Source organism: Rhincodon typus, chromosome 4, assembly GCF_021869965.1.
Source record: "Rhincodon typus isolate 14 chromosome 4, sRhiTyp1.1, whole genome shotgun sequence".
NCBI lineage: Eukaryota > Metazoa > Chordata > Chondrichthyes > Orectolobiformes > Rhincodontidae > Rhincodon > Rhincodon typus.
Genome location: NC_063335.1, coordinates 105496223 through 105512258, shown reverse-complemented (window position 1 = coordinate 105512258; position 16036 = coordinate 105496223). Strand labels below are relative to the sequence as shown.

The following is a 16036-nucleotide window of genomic DNA, read 5'->3' as shown; positions in this document are numbered from 1 at the left end:
AAGGGTCCAGTCCCGAAACGTCAGCTTTCCTGCTCCTCTGATGCTGCTTGGCCTGCTGTGTTCATCCAGCTCTACACCTTGTTATCTTAGCCTGTAGTTGCACCACTTTTTCTCTCCCTTCCCTTTTTGAATAAAGGAGTTACATTCATTATCTTCCTTGTGCCTCCCAACTGCTCAAAGCCATTCCAAGATCTGTAAAGTGCCAAGTCAGCAGTGTGATGGAACACTCGGCAATCACCTGGATGGGTCATGGTCCAACACAACGAGCTCAGCACTATCCAGGCTAAAGCAGTAGCTTGAGCAGTAGCTGTTACTTTCAGTATTCATTCCATCCATCACCAGTACACCATGGCTACAATGTTTACAATCTACAAGATGCACTGCTACAACTTAGAAAAATGTTTTGGATGAGAATATAGAAGGCTTGCTTAGTAAGTTTGTGGATGACACCAAAATTTGTGGCGTAGTAAACAGTGAAGAAGTTTCTAAGATTGCAAAGGGATACTGATCAAATGGGTCAATGGACTGAAAAAATGGCAGATGAAGGTCAATCTGGATAAATGTGAGGTATTGCATTTTGGTACAACAAACAAGGGGGCCTTATACAACTAATGGTAGGACCTTGGGTAGTGTTTTAGAACAGAGGGACCTGGGGTGCAGGTATGTAATTCTTTGAAGTTTGCGTCACATATAGACAGAGTGGTTAAAAAGGCAGTTGGCACGCTTGCCTTCATTGCTCAGAGTTGGGAAGTCATGTTGAAGTTGTACGGGACATTGGTGAGATCTCTTCTGGAGTACTCTGTCCAGTTCTGGTCACCCAGTTATAGGAAGGATATTATTAAGCTGGAGAGGGTTCAGAAGAGATTTACCAGGATGTTGCCAGATGTGGAAGGTTTGACTCAAAGAGGTTGGATAGGCTGGGGCTTTTTTCACTGGACCGTAGGAGGTTGAAAGGTGACCTTATAGAAATTTATAAAATAATGAGAGATATATGTAGAGTTAATGGTAGTTGTCTTTTCCCTAGAATGGGGGAATTTCAAGACCGTAGGCACATTTTTAAGGTGAGAGGGGATGGATCAAAAAAGACATGAACGGCAAATGCTTTTACATAGAGGGTAGTTCACGTGTGGAATGAACTTCCTGAGGAAGTGATAGATGTAGGTACAGTTAGAATGTTTAAAAGACATTTGGGTAAGTGCAGGAATAGGCAAGATTTGGAGGGATATGGGCCAGGAGTAGGCAGATGGGACTAATTAGTTTGGGATTATGTTCACCAAGGACTGGTTAGACCAAAGGGTCTGTTTCCATGCTGTATGACTCAATGACTCAATAATTGATGAAGGCTTCCTCAACTCACCTTCCAAAAGCCATTAACTAGGGTAGCAAACACAAACTAAACACTTCCAAGTTCCCAACTATCTTGTCTTCAAAATATACTGCCCTGCCTTCATAGTCCTGAAGCCCCCTACTTAACAACACTGGGTGGACTAAGTACCTACAATGCACAGACAGCTAGCAGTTCAAGGCCACCACAATGATATATTGTCAATGATGATCAATGTTCAATGAATGTTGACCCTGTATGTGGTACTGGGATAGGGATGGTTGATGTTGTTTGCTGCCAATCCACCTTTACTAAACAGTGTCTGGGGCCTATCTAATCGTCAGTGGTACAGCATAGACCACTGGTGCATCCAAGCAAAAGAGGCACTTGTCTTCATTAGCAAGATGGTTTATTACATGATGGACTCATCACGATGGCTACAAGAGCAGGTCAAAGGGTAGAAATACTGCTGCGAGTAACACACCTCCTTGCCTCCCAAAGCCTGTCCACCATCTACAAGGCACAAGTCAGGAGTGTGATGGAATACTCCCCCCTTGCCTGGATGAGTGCAACTCCAACAACACTCAAGAAACTTGACGCCATCCAGGACAAAGCAGCCCGCTTCATTGGCACTACACCCACTCATGACCGGTGTTCAGTAGCAGCAGTGCGTAATCTACAAAATACACTGTAAAAATTCACAAAGATCCTCAGACAGCACCATCCAAACCCACGACCACTTCCATCTAGAAGGCAGCAGTCATGTGGGAACACCACCACTTACAAGTTTCCCTCAAGGCATTCTCTCCCTAATGGCATTGTGGGTCAACCTACAGCACGTAGGCTGCAAAAGGCAGCTCACCATCACCTTCTCATGGGCTGCTACGGGCAGGCAATAAATGTTGCCCCAGCTGGTGGTGCCCACATTCCAGGAGTGAATGTGCACTAAAAAAAATTGCGCCCGTCAAACAACTGTATTAAATTTATCAATTTTTTTGTAAGATAGGCTACAATTATTAATAGTTAATAAATCAATTAATTATTTACTTAAGAGTTAATAAGTTAGTAACTACATTTTATTGACTCAGAGTTGAGGGCTCAGCCATTGAATCCCTCGAGGCTGTTCTACTGTTTATTTACATTTCTTCGATGAGCAACTGCACTCCATTTCACTGCTTTGGTTTCCATGGAAGGATACTTGTGAAAACAAGGGCCCATCAACCACTACCTGGGACAACTGGCAAGGTATTCTTGTCACCTCATTTCAAGAAGGTCAACCATAGTTTGTACCACTCAACAGTCCAGTGGTGGGCCTTAGCCCTGGGATCAAGAATCCTGGAGTCAAATGCCCTGCCCACAGAGAACAGCATTGGCAATGGGACCCGCCAGGGACATCAACTGGAGGATGTCAGGTAAGAGCTCATGGAGGAAGTGGGCTCATCCTCGAGGGCAGGGGTTTGATTTTAGCCTTCGTTCCTCCAGTCTCTGCCTAAGGGAACCCTCCAACAACAGCCCCCCTTCCACCCAAACATACCAGGGTTTGCTTATGTACTTCCCGCATGGCGGGTCACTCGCTTCCCCACTGGGCTCATACCAGAGGTAGCAGGATGGGGTAGTCGGGTTGGCATTTTTGCCCCATTAGAGCCTCAAATCTCAATTGGGTGTGCTATCCGCAGGCTTTCTCATCCCAGACCTAACTGGAGAGGAGGCTGGAAGATGGCAGAGCTCCCCGCGCCTCCACATGATTAAATGTTCCACCCCCTCGGAGATGAGGGGCACAAGATCACACCCTGCATCACCCTATCATTCACCTCATGATAAAGCCCCCGCTTAACATTTCCAATTGACCCAGCTTTTTCAATGGAAGTGTATTCCCAATTTCAACTATCCCTTTGCTTTCCATCTTCACCCTGCCTGCCCTGGCTCTTAATTTCAAAAGTTATCATCCTTTGCTCTGGTCTTCCCCAGAGAAAAGCATTCTCTTCATTCCAATCCTTTAGTCCAGAAACATAAATTAAAAGCCTGCCAATGACATCATTGTTTTACAATTCACTAATGGATTTGATTATTCTAACTACGTTCAGCAGCTTGTCTGAACGAAGTTAGCAGCAATAAATTTAAACAAAAAAATTCAATTGGACATTGCTCTTTCACCAAAGTCAAACTGCATGTTAAAATAATCAGTGGTTCAAAATTTCAGCTATCCTCCTGTCTTTACATTTACTTTTAAATCCAGGGCTTACCTTGTATTCCTTCCCTCAACCCCCGCGTAATATTCCTTCTGTTTTTTCCCCTCTCTTATCCATTTCTTCGCTGACTGTGATATTTCGAACCTCTGCAGTTGGACTTAACCCACAGCCTGCTTTGAACATGCTGCTTTGACCAGTAATACCACGGACATTGAGATGCTTGGGTTTATTCAGACCCTCCCTACTCCTGTTCTCTTGCTCCCTATAGCCTGTGCCACAAACTCCAGCAATTTGTGTACCTGTACCTGACATGAACAGATGCATTTTTGTATTCACTACCAGGTGTCACTGGAATGGCGAGTATTTATCACCCGTCCCTAGTTACCCTTGGGAAGGTGGTGGTGAGCTGCCTTTTTGAACCATTGCAGTCCATGTGCTGTCAGAACTTATTTTTCTGGTTTTCAATGAGTAGAGTTACTGAGTTGCAAAAGTCGATCATAGGTTATTGAGCAGATCATTACTCAAGAATCAGTTACCATCGTCAGCATAAACTAAAATTGGATTCTCAAGTATGCTTTGATCCATGTGATTTACTATTGCACAATGAAAGTTAATCGACTCATTGAATTTAGGTGTTCAGGGGAGCCAAGAGCTGAGATTATCTTCTCAAGTACTAGTTGAAAAGCAGTAGTAAAATGGACTTTGGAAATAAAGTGATTAATATGTTGCAAATAAAAGTACAATGGCTATCAATCAGACTGGAACATTTATGTGGGATCAGTGCATTGAGTATAGGAGTTGAGACGTCATGTTGCAGCTGAACAGGACATTGGTTAGGCCACTTTTGGAATACTGTATTTAATTCTGGTCTCCCTGCTATAGGAAAGATGTTGTGAAACTTGAAAGGGTTCAAAAAGATTTACAAGGATGTTGCAAGGGTTGGAGGGTTTGAGCTATAGGGAGAGGCTGAATAGACTGGGGCTATTTTCCCTGGAGCGTTGGAGGCTGAGGGGTGACCTTATAGAGGTTTATAAAATCATGAGGGTCATGGATAGGGTGAATAGCCAAAGTCTTTTTTTCCCAGAGCAAAACTAGAGAGCATAGATGAGAGGAGAAACGTTCAAAAGGGACCAAGGGGAAATTTTTTCATGCAGAGGATGGTGCACATATGGAATGATCTGCCTGAGGAGGTCGTGGAGGCTGGTGCAATTACAACATTTAAAAGGCATGTGGATGGGTATATGAATAGGAAGAGTTTTAGAGGGATATGGGCCAAATGCTGGCAGATAGGACTAGATTAATTTAGTTGGCATAGACAAGTTGGACCAAAGGGTCTGTTTCCATGCTGTACATCTCTATGACTGTATGACTGCAAAGGCACCAGACTCAGAGGGGAGGAGAGGGACAGAAAGACACAACAGCTGAGATTTTTGTTTGCGACAACAACAAAACCATCTACATTTTGCTTTTGTTATAGCGATTTCCACAGTCTGTACATAAAATGTGCAAAGCATTGAAATCCGGAAATGTAGTCAGTGATTCTTTGCTCCTCAACAATGCAGAGAATTCTCTACAAAAGATTATCCTTTAGAAATTGCAAGACTGATGAGAGCTTGCCCTTTATATTGTAACATTGCTCTTACAAACACTCAAAGAGAGTAATATCTTGTTAAGTGAAACTACTGTTGAAGAATCCCTCTGGCCTGGAAACCTAATTTTACTTTTATGTAAGAACAATTTTTTTTTAAGTTGTGATAAAGTTCAACGTAAGTTTAAAAAGTTTGATATTTCAGATCCAAATATATAAATGTCCAAACCATTATATTTTGTAAAATTTATAGATAAAGGGAGCATTTTATTTCCTGCCTTGCTGTCAGTGAGAGTTGTTCAAATTAATTGGCTTCTTGCTGTTGCCACCACTGCTGGCTGATCAGAAATCTCTGTTTAGAGCCAGGTTCACATAATCACAGCCAATTCACAGGAAATCCACACAACAAAGATCTGTGGCCAATGTTCCTAGAGATCAGTGACGAGTGCCATCGATTATGACCCCCTACAAAATCTGGGGATTCTTATTCAGTTATATTACAGTTACACAGCTACATTTGAGGACCATCCCTTGGTGTGCAGTTCCAGGCATTGAAATAAAAAAAGGAAGAAAAAACAAACTGATTGATGAATACTTTAAAGGTATCCACTCAAGTGCTCATAAAGCTGTATAATTTCATTGTTAAAGTGGTTGTTGAGATCATATTATAAATTACTCATGACATGCCATTTTACTGCTTCTGGCAGCTGCTTTACAAATGCAGGCTTTTAATGCCTGCTGCCTCAGCCAATATAAAAACTATGTTCCAATAATCCTCTGCTATCTGTAAAACTGTAGGAAGAAACTGTGCTGACCTGCAACTGTTTCATTAACAAAAGCGTCACATCATGCCCCAAGATACCCATCAGTCAGTTCTAGTGCGTTTTACTTCCTCACTCAATCTAGGATGTGATATGGAAAAAGAGAACACTTAGACCGAGCTAATTAAACAGAGCAATCAAAGCCTCTGATGGGTGTAGTAAAGGTACTGCTGTCTAATAGTCCTGTATTTGTTGTAAGTGCAGACTTGCATTTATATAGTGCTTTTTGGGTCTGAGGATGTCTCAAAGTGTCTCATAGCTGATGAAGGTGCAGTCACTGTAGGAAATGCAAGTCAATTTGCACTTAACAAGGGGCTGCGAACAGCATGCTAAAACAACAGGTGAATAACATCGCCAAAAAGAAATGTAAGAGATATATATTGGCCAGAGAGAATTTCCCTCTCTTTTCCCCCAGAATAATCCAGTCCTTCAACAGAAAGGCCATTGGCTGAACATCTCGTCCGTGATGCACAACTGAAATGGCAGCTCACATCTTACACTGGAGACACTGGAGTCTCTGAAGTGGGAGTTAAACTCAATGCTACTGAGCCAGCCACAGATGACACAATGAAATCTACACCAACATTTTTTTGTTCAGTTCATCAAAATAATTTAATTTTCATGTGAACCTTTATCACATTCTGTGCAGATGCTTATATACTTTACAAACTGTGGGCACGTATTTAATTCACAAAACCGATATTTTCCCACCAGCACTCCAGTACTCCGCACCATTACATGATACGGCATGATCCTTTACACCAAAAATGTTCACGCTGTGCAGAGTAATTAAGGTGAAGCTGGCAATCAGAAACTGGTGTGTATTTTCAGAAGAAGGGGTGAATCAGAGTTAGGTATCCCAGAACACATCAATTCTCCAAGACCCTACTACAGAGTAGAATTGCTGTTGATCAGAGATAAAATATCATATAGAATACAACAATTATTATTTTTGCCTTAACAACTTACATATTGTCCCATTATTCCTGGCTTTGGGAGTGTGTGAACATAGAACATAGAACAGTACAGCACAGTACAGGCCCTTCGGTCCACAATGTTGTACCGACCTATTATCCTACTAAGATCAATCTATCCTGCATACCCTACATTTTACTATTCTCCATGTGCCTATCCAAGAGTCGCTTAAAAGTTTCTAAGGTATCTGACTCCACTACCACTGCCGGCAGCGCATTCCACACGCCCACCACTCTCTGTGTGAAGAACCTACTCTGACATCTCCCCTATACCTTCCTCCAATCACCTTAAAATTATGCCCCCTCGTAATAGTCATTTCTGCCCTGGGAGGAAGTCTCTGACTATCCATTCTATCTATCCCTCATCATCTTGTACACCTCTATCAAGTCACCTCTCATCCTTCTTCGCTCCAATGATAAAAGCCTTAGCTCCCACAACCTTTCCTCATAAGACCTGTCCTCCAGTCCAGGCAGCATCCTGGTAAATCTTCTCTGCACCTTCTCTAAAGCTTCCACATCTTTCCTGTAATGAGGTGACGAAAACTGAACACAACATTCCAAGTGTGGTCTAGCCAGAGTTTTATAGAGCTGCAGCATAACCTCACGGCTCTTAAATTCAATTCCCCTGCCAATGAAAGCCAACATACCATACGCCTTCTTTACAACCCTATCAACTTAGGTCGCAACTTTGAGGGATCTATGGGCGTGGACCCCAAGATCCCTCTGTTCCTCCACGCTGCCGAGAATTCTGCCATTAACCCTGTATTCTGCATTCAAATTCAACCTTCCAAAATGAATCACTTCACATTTTTCTGGGTTGAATTCCATCTGCCACTCCGTTGCCCAGCTCTGCATCCTGTCAATGTCCTATTGCAACCTACAACAGCCCTCCATGCTGTCCACAACTCCACCAAACTTCATGTGCTTGTCTAAACGAGTAACGTTTGCAATACAGAAAGCCAAGCAATGATCATCTCCAGTAAGACACAATCTAGCCATCTTCCCTTGATATTCAATCACTGAATCCCCCACTGTCAACATCCTGGGAGTTACCATTGACTAAAAATTGAACTGAAGTTGCCATATACATACAGCAGCTGCAAAAGCAGTTCAGAAGTTAGGGATACTCCCGTGAGTAACTCACTTCCCAACTACCCAAAGCCTGTCCACCATCTACAAGGCACAAATCAGGAGTATGATGGAATACTCCCATCTTGCCTGGATGAGTATCCAGGACAAAGTAGCCTGCTTGATTGGCACCACATCCACAAACATTCAGTCACTCCACCATCGATGCTCAGTAGCAGCAGTGTGTACCACCTACAAGATGCACTGCAGAAATTCACCAAGGTTCCTTAGCCAGCACCTTCCAAATCCACAACCACTTCCATCTAGAAGGACAGGGGTGGCAAATACATGGAACACCACCACTTGCTAATTCCCTTCCAAGCCACTCACCATCCTGACTTGGAAATATAAAGCTGTTCCTGCAGGTGTTGCTAAGTCAAAATCCTGGAATTTCCTCCCCAATGGCATTGTGGGTGTACCTGCAGCACAGGGGCTGCAGGGGCTCAAGGAGACAGCTCACCACCACCTTCTCAAGGGCAACTAGGGACGAGCAATAAATGCTGGCCCAGCCAGCAACACCCACGAGTGAATTTTAGCGTAGGATATGATTTCAGTAAAGGGGGTGAAACCAGTGACAGGAATGCCGTATGAAGGCTTGTCGAACATCTTATTGCTACTCACAGTGCCACAGAGCACCAGTTAAAGACACAGATTGCATAGCATCCTGGTAGATATCACTTTAATACTTACATTAATTTCAAGGGCAACTTTGAAAAGGTACACATCGTTTCACATTTGTTGCTGCTGCAACCCTGCAGTAACCTCTGAAAGACGTCGGGAGGCTTTCTGTGAATCTGCTGAATTGTCAACATCAACAGCACTGAGCCCAGAAACTCTGAGATAGCTACATAAAGCTAATGAATGCTTATTGAAGGCTTTAAAAAGGAACCACCAGGAGACAAGGGAGTTTGGTGATGGGCATCTTGCTAGTGATTCCTCCCTTGTTCTGGGCCAGGAATGGAAGGACAAACATTAGACCAAGCAGAGCATCAGTAATTGCCACAGTGAAAACAAAACTGAGGGATAGGTGGGTATCCCTTCCCTGCACTGCTGGACACAGGGCATCCCTGCTCCCACCAAACTCCACCAGCACCTCCAGCATGGCTGTACTCACTGTCTCCATCCTGCAGTGAGCCAGTGGAAGCGCATATGGAACACGCCTTTTACAGCACCACAAAAATTACATCGGTCAGCATGCGATTGTGTAACGTGCAAATTTCTGGCTCACATCTCTAGGCCAGTTTACAAGGTACAAATCAGCAATGGAGGTAAAAATTCCAGGCTCTCAAACAGGTTTGTCTTCCAGGCACTGCAATAATTTAGCACCCCCATTTTTAGCCCTGAATCAAATTAACCCCCATATAGTTTGTAACATCACAACAAGTGTACATAAATCACCTTAACCAAATTAACTCAACCACACTTATCAAAAATTCAGTATCTACTTTATGCCGGTCTACTGCTCCCTGAATTAAGTGGAAACTTCTCTTCGCCTCCACTGCCTAATATAAGAGATTATTCAAAACATCAGGCATTCAGTGTCTTCCTGACAGTCCTGAATTAACACTTCATTATTTTAAATGAATGCATCATAGACCCTCTTTGTCATTACTTGAACTCAATGTGAAAATCCACTTTTTTTCTCTTATATACTGTACCTCTAATGAAAAGTCTTCTTACAGCCTCCTCTGTTCACAGCCAAAAAGTTGTTCCTGCTCGTAGCTCTTCACCCATAGCTCAGTCTTAGGATCAATTCTAGAGAAGTTAATAGACTCTAGCAAATCTCGAGCCAACAACTTGACTCTGTGCCATCTGCAGAGAGGAGCCTCTGAAGTCCTCAAAGACTGCCAGAGGCAGCCCAACAGTGCGATGCTAGAAGCAAAATAAAATACATGTTCAGCACAGTGCGAAAACTCTCTCTCCCTCTACTCTTTGCCAGCAAGAGAAAAGGCAGTATATGTGTCAGCATTCAATGTGAAACCTTAGCTGATTCGAATAAACTGTAATTTCCCAACAATCTGGCGTTCATCAACATAGTAACAACAAGCTGGAGGGGAAACTTCGCTCTCATCAGCTAAGGGTGCTGGCAAAAAAAAAATCTGCTGGAGATTGTAGCCAACTCTGAGTCATTCGATTTGCTTTTAGTGGTGGCTTTTGTTGGCTAACTCCATTCAGCTTATAGATATAACTCTGTACAAAGGCATTTGGAAAACCCACAAAAGAACATGCATTGAAACAGCTAAGCATGCTCAGAACAGATCATGCTCCAACAAAAAAAAAATCCATGCAATTTTGCTGAAAAACACTAACTCCAATGTCTGCACTAAAGTAACCTTCCACATTTTAAAAGAAGCATGTAGGTAACATTGCCAGATGTTACAGCATTCCCATTACTCAAAATGTATTGCATTACTCACAAAGTACAGTAACACAGTAATTATATTATTGGACTTTAATAAGTCCAGTAAACCTGGATTAATGATCTGGAGACCCAAGTTTAAATCCCAGAGCAGCTGGGGAATTTAAATGGAAGTGAATGAAAACTGGAATATAAAAAAAATGATGTCCGTAATGGTGACCTTGAAACTGTTAGACTGTCATGAAAACACATCTGGTTCACTCTTGGTCTTTAGGCACAGAACTCTATTCCCCTTACCGAGTTTGGCTTCCTCTGATAGGTGCCTTGGAGAATTTCAGTTTGGAAAAGCTGTTCATGACGAAATGGTTGGAGCTCTGTCATTTCAGCAGCATCACAGGGGTTGGGGCAAGAGCTAGGTGTCTAGATGGAGACGAGTCCAGAATCTTAGAAGGGCAGGCTGGCAGACCCCACAAATGATTGTAGCATCGGGACCAGTGTAGGTGGAGTTAGTGTTAGGGTCAGGGTGGGGTTACAACGCCTCTAGTGGGCATGGCAGCCAAACAGGAGGCTTTTACCCCACCCCCATTAGAGGACAGCACGTTTCACCCAGGATGCTTTATTGCTGGTTTCCCCAACTGCAGGTGAAATTCCAGTTTGTGTGCAATGAAGCCGCTTAAGTGGCCCATCAATTGGTCACTCAAGGGCCTCAACTGCCCCATGGCCATGTAGGATGTGTTTCGACACCCCTGCTGTGTGGAAGTCACCCAAAGGGTAGGCAGGCAGGCAGGCAATTGGCACGCTGCCGTTATCATGGTACCTGTTTTGCCATCTCTGTCAGCAGCTTTAACATCACCAAATGTAGAAGTGAGTGTTACAACTTCGAGACTGCAAATTCAGGAGAAACAATACTTTAAGAAGAAAATGACCAAACTTTTGTTCTGAATTTCACAGCTTCTATCAGAAGTATCGTGTTCGGACTTCATGGCCAATAGTCCTTTAAGAGACATTCTCATGACAGCCATAGTCGCATGTGACCTGAGGGTATAACGATCTCAGACTCGATCCTACCTCAGATCATTTGAGGCATGACACTACCAGAAACTTGATCCTCTGTTACAACCTAATAGCTTAACATTAGTCCGACATTCTCATATCTGAGGAAGGTAACAATTGTATACAATAGTTGTAAGCAACTTTTGTTGGATTCTTCAATACCATAATGTCCGCACTTGTTTCGTATGCTATGCGAGATAACATAAGTATTGGCGCATCGGGTATAACACCCTGTTGAAGGTAAACTCAAGAGAAATATCAAGGGACCAGTAGAACTAAAACAAATGAAAGATAATGATGAGATAAATGGAACAAGACGTGATGCAGATGGGCACATTCCAACCTTGGATCAATATCTGCCAAATTACACAATGATTCAGCAGATGGTGTGGAAAGTACAAAAGCTGTTTCATTGTTTCCATAATTTGATTTAATATTTTGTACCCATGTGCGGAGCTGGAAATAATGTATTGAATGTAGGAAGCGTCATGATGAGGGAACACTGCCCACGACATATTTTGCTACAAAAAGAGAGAGGCAAGTACTTTTCTTCCAAAACAAAACATATTTGGTGAATGTTTGACAAGTAAAAGAAAGTGAACCGCATTGTTTCAGAGATACTGAGGTTGTTTCTGAAGAAGGGTCTAGGCCCGAAACGTCAGCCTTCCTGCTCCTCTGATGCTGCTTGGCCTGCTGTGTTCATCCAGCTCTACACCTTGTTATCTCTGAATCGCATTGTTGCCTGATTGATTTTGCTGAGATTTTATGTGTAGTTTTAGTGGCCTTTCCTGGAAAAAGTCCTCTGATTCCTACACAAGATTTTAGAATTCTGGAAACCCTTCCTTTCAAGTCTTCCAACCCACAAGCATTTTTCGAACCCAATCTCAGTGCCACATCCTCACAACTTGTTGGTTTAACTCTCCTTGTCTCACGTTCTTTACAACCTTAGTTTCCTGAATTGTAGGTCTTTGCTCTTCATTTAGGCAGTATACACATTGCGTGAAGGCACAAGTCAGGAGTGTGATGGAACACTCCCCACTTGCCTGGATGGGTGCAGCTCCAACAACACTCAAGCAGCTCAACACCATCCAAGACAAAGCAGCTTGACTTGATTGGTACCACGTACTCAAACCTTCATTCATTCCAACACCAGCATACAGTAGCAGCAGTGGATGCCAGCTACAAGATGCACTGCAAAAATTCACCAAGGCTCCTTGAAAATCACCTTGCAAACTGTCAAACTCTACCTCCCCAAAAGAAGGACAAAGGCAGCAGATACACGGGAACGCCATCATATGCAAGTTCCCCTCCAAGCCACTCACCATCCTGACTTGAAAATATATCACTATTCCTGCTGTATCATCAGATCAAAATCCTGAAACTACCTCCCTACCAGCTTTGTGAATATACCTACATCAAAAGGGACTGCAGCAGTTTAAGAAGGCCACTTGCCACCATGCCCTCAAAAGGTAACTAGGGAGGGCAAATAAATGCGGGCCCAGCCAGTGACTCCCATAACCAGCAAAAGAAGAAAAAAATAAAAGCTCGAGTTAACACAGTGTGGAGCTGGATGAACACAGCAGGCCAGGCAGCATCAGAGGAGCAGGAAAGCTGATGTTTCAGATCAGGACCCTCTTTCAGAATCATCGACTTTCCTGCTCCTCTGATGCTGCCTGGTCTGCTGTGTTCCTCCAGTTCCATACTGTGTTATCTCTGATTCCAGCATTGGCAGTTCTTACTATCTCAAAGCCCAAATTAATTTCAGTCCCGTATGCAATCATCACAACATCCAACTAGTGATCGCTGATCTACACTTTTAACAAAAAAAAATCACAGGTTTAACCGCTTGGGATGTCTCAAGGCAGAGAGTTGGCATGTGTAAGAAAAAGCAGCTTGCATTTAAGTTCTGCTTTCAATTGCATAGAATCCTCAAACCAGATAGAACAGAAGGAGCCTGTACATAAGGAAGCTCTCCGACAGTGTTCTTTCCCCGTAGCCCAACAAATATTTCTCATGAACACTCAGCACGTGAGCAGCTGATTGCAACATACCCTGCATTAAAGAGGCAATACAGCATGTTTAAAATTAATATTATTACACCCCTGTATGGGATCCCGTTCTAAATTTGAGCATTCGTAAATCAGGGAGTGCCCGAATCACCTTTCGCTGGTCATGTGCTGTTGGAGGTTCATGGAGAATTGTTGAAATGTCACAGAACACTTTATTGGGGCACTTTGTCATTAACACGCTCATTAACATTTATTGTAGGAATCTCCGCGAGCTTCACTTAATTGAGAATAAGTGCTGCTCTATACTGAATGGAAGTCACCAGGAGAAACAGAGAGAGAGACAGAGAGAACCTGCTTGTTGGCGGTTGGTCAGAAGGCTCCAGTTTGTTTGGGGAGAGGGGCAAGGCAAGGGAGAGCACCCTGCTGTTCCAGGGGGTAGTGAGAGTATAGGACATCTCTTGTGGACCTCCTCCAGCAGGACCTTCCATGATGTGTCTGCCCTCTCCCTCAATCCACAAGTCTGAAATCTGCCAGTTTGTGTGCCTGTCAGACCAATGCTCTGAGGTAAGACCTTTACTATCCAAATGGGCAGTGTGAACAAAGGTGGATTTCGCAACTCTGCAGACTTGTCTCAGTAGCTGTCCAGTATGCAACTATAGACAAGAAAGCGGGGGTGGCGGGGTGTGGGGGGGTGGGGGGAGGAGGAAGGGGGCGAGGGTGCGGTGGGGTAGGAGGGTGCTGGTGCTGCTGAGGGATGCATAAAACCAGGCTCACTGATCCTGACTTTGTCCCAGTTGTTTGGAAACAACTGATCTCAACCTATGAGGCCCTCACTCACCTCCCCATCTGGCTTCATTGCTTCATACGACCTTTGTAGCCTCTCATCCAGAATCCACAATAAGCAGCCATGTGCAGGTGAAAAATATTCGGTTTAACAATTGAATGTAACTCACTCAGTCCTATTGCACTCTGGGCAGTTAGAAATGGGCAATCAATGCTGACTTTGCATGCAACATCTGCAGTCCATGAATGAATGAAAGATAAAGGTAATGTCATTGGACTAGTAATCCAGAAACACAGGCTAAAGTTCTAGGAATATGGGTTTCAATCACACCAAGTAACCCAGTGGAATTTACATTACCTTATAAAACAGAGAATATAAAGTTAGCCTCAGTAATTGCGCTATGAAATATGCAGTCTTTGATTTGTTGCAAAACCCATCTGGCTCATTAATGCCCTCAAGGGAATGAAATCTGCCATCCTTACCTGAACTGCCCTGTGTGTGACTGCAGTCCCACGCAATGACATTGACTCTTAACTGCCCTGGGAAATGGCCTAGAAAACTATTCAGTTTACAGTCAAGTTAGGGACACTAGCCTTGCCATTGATGTTCAAATCCAGTGAAAGAATCACAGAACCCTACAGTGTGAAAGCAGACCATTCGGCCCATTGAGTCCAGACCGACCCTTCGAAGAGCAGCCCCCTACCTGCATTTCCCATGGCTAATCCACCTAACCTGCACATCTTTGGGCTGTAGGAAGAAACCAGAGCACCCAGAGGAAACCCATGCAGACACGGGGAGAACGTGCAAACTCCGCACAGACAGTCATCCCCAAGACCAGAATCAAACCCGGGTCCCTGGCGCTGAGAGGTAATTGTGCTAACTACTGAGTCACCACGCTGCCCAGAAAGGAAGAAAAAGGAGTCAATAGTAGCCCAGAGAGATCCAACTTTGTCACTGCACTAGGCAACAAGGATAGTCAAACTCTCGAGGCCAGGTTCTCAGGAAAGCCAGCAAAGGTAATTGTTTCAAAACAACGGAAATATTTGTCACTGGGATAACACAAATAGGAAGACCCAGCTGTGGCCAGATTCTATTCCTTTTAGTCACTATACTGCAGATGGTAGAATAGGAGTGTATGGCACTACACATGACCGAGTAACCAACAACAGAACAGCTTCCTGAGCTCAGCTCACCAGCCTACATTGACGTTATTTGTCTGTGCAATTTTCATGAACTTCTTACAAAAACAAAAGTTGAACCTGCTTAATTTTATATGATATCATTTGAAGGAAGCAGCTAGAAAAAGTTTTGTTATTCTGCTCGACCTTAACAAGCTATGTTTAATGTAGCACCTTTAACATAATGAAATGTCCCAAGATAATTTTTAGGAGTGTTATGAAACAAAGTATGACATCAAGTCATGAACGTTTGCCAAGATGACAAAAAGCTTGGTCGAAGAGGTGGGTTTGTCAGAAATGTCTCTAGCTTCTTACACCGATTCAGACGAATACAGGTCAGTACATTCTCGAAAGGATGTGTCAGTTCAGAAGGCAATATAACCTGCCTTCAGCATGATCACTGGAAAGCACTTCTTGAAATAGTGATGAATATTATTCAGAAAATGGATAAGATGCATTTCTACCCCAGTTATAACTTCATTTACAAAAATTGCAAATCATCTCCTCCTTATCTGCAAACTTTCAAAAACGTCTAACCACTTCCTAATCTCAACAGGTAAAAACATGAGAAACATTGCGACATCAGCAAGTCAGAGTGACAAGTGACAATAATCCTGAGATAACAAGGT

At 43.3% G+C, this 16036-nt stretch overlaps 1 protein-coding gene across 5 annotated transcripts in view; it reads right to left on the bottom strand.

The window, feature by feature from the left end:
• The window catches only part of LOC109922972 (rho GTPase-activating protein 28-like), a 171223-nt gene that overhangs the window by 90642 nt on the left and 64545 nt on the right, over positions 1–16036 (bottom strand). Inside the window, exon 1 of one of the 5 annotated variants that reach the window (XM_020523022.2) lies at positions 9683–10066. The exons of the other annotated variants lie outside the window; for them this stretch is intronic. The gene's annotated coding sequence lies outside the window, so the exon portion shown is untranslated. Of the gene's footprint in view, positions 1–9682; positions 10067–16036 lie in introns of those variants that run through there. 5 annotated transcript variants of the gene reach the window in all.